This window comes from Sorex fumeus, unplaced genomic scaffold (genome assembly GCF_029834395.1).
Source record: "Sorex fumeus unplaced genomic scaffold, SorFum_2.1 ptg000265l, whole genome shotgun sequence".
Classification (NCBI taxonomy): Eukaryota; Metazoa; Chordata; class Mammalia; order Eulipotyphla; family Soricidae; genus Sorex; species Sorex fumeus.
Window position 1 is genome coordinate 4,685,381 of NW_026606322.1, and position 5,373 is coordinate 4,690,753.

At 40.0% G+C, this 5,373-nt stretch overlaps 1 pseudogene; it reads left to right on the forward strand.

Moving 5' to 3' along the window:
* Positions 1-5,021: 5,021 nt before the first annotated feature.
* Positions 5,022-5,127, forward strand: LOC130018744 (uncharacterized; annotated as a pseudogene).
* Positions 5,128-5,373: the final 246 nt, after the last annotated feature.

The window sequence follows — 5,373 nt, forward strand, 5'->3', positions numbered from 1 at the left end:
GTGCTTCTGATCAAAGTATCTAAGAAAGAGATGAATAAATTCTAGCCCCTCGAGTAGCATACTTCACAGGCAAGGAGCATTCCCAAGTAATGTATATGAATCTATAAGTGAGAAATATGCAGATTGGATATGCAGAAGAAGGAAGGACCATAATGAGATCTAATACATATGTTAATGTGCACGCTCAGCAATGAAAACAAAATCTTACAGCTAGAAGGGCATCAGGGACAATTTCTTAATTTTTGTAGGTGAAGAGAAAGGTGATTTGTTCAGGATCAAATAGCTAGTCATTCACACAGAGAAGATTAGAGTTAAAAGGGACTAACCTTAATGCGTATTTAAACCAGATTCAATGGTCAATAGAATTGGGATTAGTGCATGATGCACAAAAAATAAATGATAATCACTTGATCACTTGATACCCCGTTACTCATCGATTTACTCGAGCAGGTGCCAGTAACATCTCCATTCATCCCTGTTACGTGCTAGTGTAGCCCAATGGTATCTGCTCATTCTAGGAATATGCAGAGCCTCAAAGCGATCATTCAGGGTCTTGACAAAGAAATCTGACCATCTTGTAGGTGGGCGTCCACGCAATCTTTTAACGTCCCATGGAATCTAGTCAGTAATGGCTCTAGTCCAGCGGTTGTCTCTAAACCTCATTACGTGTCCAGCCCATCTGATTTTTGATGCTTTGGCAAACGAGACAGGGTCCCTGATTCTTGACCGTTGACGGAGATTGGAACTCCGGATTCTATCTCTCATTTGAGTGAAGCGTGATACTCCAAGCATAGCTCTTTTGATTCCTCTTTGAGAGACCCGAATAGCGTTCTCACCCTGTTTTCGTAGGGCCCAGGTCTCTGAGGCATATGTTAATGCAGGAAGAACAGTGGAATCAAAGAGATGTGCTTGGAGCTGGAGGTTTTTTGTCCTCTTAGTTATTTCTTCATCGCTCTTGAAAGCATTTTCAGCCTCTCTCTTCCTCCTGCGTAACTCAGGTGCCAGGTCATTCATCATGTTGATTTCTTGACCTAGGTATATATAACTGTTGCATTCGGAGATGGTGGTTCCATTGAGAGTGAATGGAACATCAGGAACAAGACTGTTTCTAATGAACATTGTCTTTGTGAGATTCAGTTGTAATCTGACCTTTCCACACTCACGGTCGAAGTCGGTTAGCATTTGTGCTGCTTGGCTGATGTTTGGTGTTATCAGAACGATATCATCAGCAAAGCGGAAGTGGTATAGTTGCCGACCATCTATCTTCACTCCCATTCCTTCCCATTCCAGTCATCGCATGATGTTCTCGAGGGTAGCACTGAAGAGTTTTGGTGAAATGATATCACCCTGCCGAACCCCTCTCTTGACATGGACGATTACTTCTTTGTAGAATGGTGAGATCCTGGTAGTGAATCTGTAATAGAGCTCACGGAGGATCCTCATGTATTGAGTTTGTACACCCTGATTGACTAGGGTTTCAATGATCGCTTCCATCTCAACAGAATCAAAAGCCTTCTTTAAATCAATGAACGTTAGACAGAGCAGCATCTTGAACTCCTGAGAAACCTCAATGAGCTTGGTTATCGTGTGAATATGGTCGATGGTGCTGAATCCTTTTCAGAACCCGGCTTGTTCACATGGTTGTCCTTCATCTAGTGTTCTGCCATTCCTATTCAAGATGACTTGAGTGAACAGTTTGTAGATGACAGACAATAGACAGATTGGGTGTTAGTTGCCAATGTCGTGGATGTCTCCCTTCTTGTATAGTAGTACAGTCCTGCTGGTTTTCCATTGGGATGGAACCTTGCATTCAGACAGGTAGCGTGTGAAGACCTGAGCCGGTGTATTGATAAGTACTGATGGTAAGTTCTTCAGGTGTCCAGGTCTGACCTTGTCTGGGCCAAGTGCTCTTTGTTTCTTTACTGACGAGATGGCATGTTGGATTTCAGAAGGGAGAACACTGGGAACGACATATCCATCCTGCGGAATTTGGTGTGTGGGCAAGTGGACGTGGCTGTTAAAGTGATCTGAGTAGAAGTCATGAATAATCTTCTCCATTGCCTTTCGGGAAGATGTGATAGATCCATCAGGATGTCGGAGGGCAGTCATCTTGGTCTTGTAGTTGGTAAAGGACAGGCAGGCATTACGAATGCTTTTCCTGGCTTCTGCCACATCTACTAGCACTGCTGCTGTCCTCTCTTTGAGGTCATCCTTGATCGCTTCTCTGCACTGTTTTGCCAGCTTAGATGTTCAGTTGCGGTTGACTGAGGCATGTGCCAAACCACATTGGCGAATAAGTTCAAGAGTGTTCAAAGAAAGGCATATTTTTGTGGATATTACTCCCTTGGCATTCCTCGCACAATCATGGAGGTGTTGAACCAGTCGATAGTATTCCTCATCAATGTTGTCAATGACAGCATCTTCCCATGTTGCCGCAACAGAGCCAAAGAGCTTCCAGTTGGTGGTCGTTCTGGGAGTTCTCTTCTTAAACTTTGCATTCTTTTCTCCATATTCTGTGAGATAGAATTTTGCATGAAGGAGATGGTGGTCCAATCCCATTTGGAATTTTGGGACAACAGCAATATCGGTTAGGCAAAACCGCCGGTTGAATATGATGTGGTCTATTTCATTGTGGAACCATCCACTGGGAGACTCCCATGTGCAACATTTAGATTCAGCCTTTTGGAACTTTGAGTTACCGTGGATGGTCTTGGTTGACATGATTAACTCAGACAATATATATGAAAGCACATTAACTGTTTTAATAGAGTACGATATATGTGTAATGTTGATAAAAACTTTATAAGGCTGCACATTTTTAAAAACCAATTACAAAGAAGAAAACTAAAACCTGTAAATCTGAACATTTAAAATAATAAAACAACTTTTGACATAAGGAGTGCAACAGATCATGGAGAAAATTTAACCATATGCACATCATCAAGCCAGAGCATGATTTATCTGCAACTTCTGTAATTAGCAAATATGTATTAGCAAAGAAAGTAATTTTGAAGAATAATTGAACACCTCAAGGTTGAAAAGTACAATATTAAGTTATACTTGGTTATAGATGTTCTACTTTGAACATTATATATCATCCTCCACAAGTGTAACATCACATAACTGGGAAATTTGGTTATATAGAAAAATGTTAAAGTTAGTACCTCCCATATAAATAACAGTAATTATTATAGATTTAAGTTGTGTTTAATGTCTGAAACAATATCCTTTGTGTCTTTCTTTTGCCCTACAATTCAGTCATGCAAAGCAACTTACAGATATTTCAATGTGGATATATCATTTTCTTTCATACCTCGTTTATTATCAGGACCTTTAACTCCCTCATCTTATCCCTCTTATCTTTCATCCCCTTTCCAAGTTTGATTTTCCTGAAGAATTCATTCCCTACTGCTTGCTATTTTTTCTCTCCTTGCCCTGCCTACCATGTGGATTAATTCTATCCCACCTATTTTGTTGCTCAATAGTGTCTATGTGTCTATAAGTGACTATAGCTCAGAGTGTCTATAAGCCTCTCTCATTCGATCTTTAATATTGATATATAAATTGCCTGGTCACTTGGCCCATCTACTTTCTATCCTATTAGACATAAGAACTACTTCTTACTCTATATGGCATCATCAATTTGGGGGTATTTAGTTACATTTTGGTAAATGTATGTCAAACACACACCCACACATTCTGATCCTTGTACCAAAATAAGTGGTGGTGATGGTTCTTGTATTAAACTAGGGTATTTGGGGACTGACGCAGTAATGAAGTAAGTAAGGAGCTTGCCTTACCTGCAATTGGTCTGGCTTCAATTCCCAACACTCGGTATATTTCCTTGAGCCTTCCAGGGGTGATTGCTGCATGCAAAGCCAGGAGTAAGCCATGAGCACAGTCAGATGTGGCCCAAAAACATTAAAGAAAAAAATTGGAATATTTTGATTTTTTTTTTATTTTGATATAGTCTACAGACATAGATAACTTCAACAAAGCAAAGACAGGTTAAGAGGGTTAGATTATCTCTCTGAATCTAGTATAAGTTGAATTTAATAACACAGTGATCAAAATTTTTAAAATGTAGAGATATCCACATTCTAAAAATGTGATTGAACTGGAAAATACTCTCACATGCCCAGCGACCCATTCTTTTTGTCTTTTGAGAGATGAGAGATATTTATCTTTCCTTGCCTTCAAGCTTATTTCTAAATAGCAAAATCTCTTTCCCCATATGATCAAGCTGATTCCGAAATCATGTGTCATATCTCAGGCACCTGTCACAATCTCTGGAGTACTCACTAGAGTGAAATGGATTTAGGCAGATTTTGATAATGATATGATGATATGGCATTCATTATTCTTCCAATGGCACTGATAGATGTTAGAGATAAGAAAAATGAGGTAAAGCAAAAAATAAAACTAAGAGAACCACAGAATTGAGCTTATTTTTCTAGAGGCAGCATGTAAGTATTAGAAGAATGGAGTTAAGGATTTCACTAAAGGACAGGCAATGAAAACCTGGACATGGAAGAAAGAAGGAGAGAAAACACTGTCTCAGTTCATCAGAACAGGGAATAGAATATTTCTCTAAAGTTTAAAACGTGAGAAAATATAGAACATTATAAATATCCACCCAGAAAGTTTACACTATGGGTTTCTATAGAGCATGAGCAAGATTCATTATTTTCACGTAAAACCTGAATAATTTGTCAGAAATTAAATCACTGTAGCACTGTCCTCCCATTGTTCATCAATTTTCTCAAGTGTGCCCAGTAACATCTCCATTGTGAGACTTGTTGTTACTGTGTCTGGCATATTGGATACATCATGGGTAGCTTGCCAGGCTTTGCCATGCGGGCGAGATACTTTCAGTAGCTTGCCGGGTTCTCCGAGAGGGGCGGAGGAATCAAAACTGGGTTGGCTGGGCCAGCCATGTGAAAGCAAATGCCCTACTGCTGTACTATCACTCCAGCCTATAGTTTAAAATACTTTTATAACTTTCTTACTGTATATGACTCTTCGCTTCTCGGCCTTTTGGCTAAGATCAAGTGTAGTATCTTCAAACCCAAAACCCAAAAATTCACAAACTGAAGACTTTTCATATTTATATTTTAAAGAGCTTTAAGATGTTGAATTATTGCCCTGGTCTTATTTAATAGGTTGTTTGTCTTCTTCTTCTTTTTTTTTGCTTTCTGGGTCACACCTGGCGATGCACAGGGATTGCTCCTGGCTCATGCACTCAGGAATTACTCCTGGCGGTGCTCCGGGGACCATATGGGATGCTAGGAATTGAGCCTGGGTTGGCCACGTGCAAGGTGAATGCCCGACTCACTGTGCTATCGCCCCAGCCTTCAGGTTGTTTATCTTCTT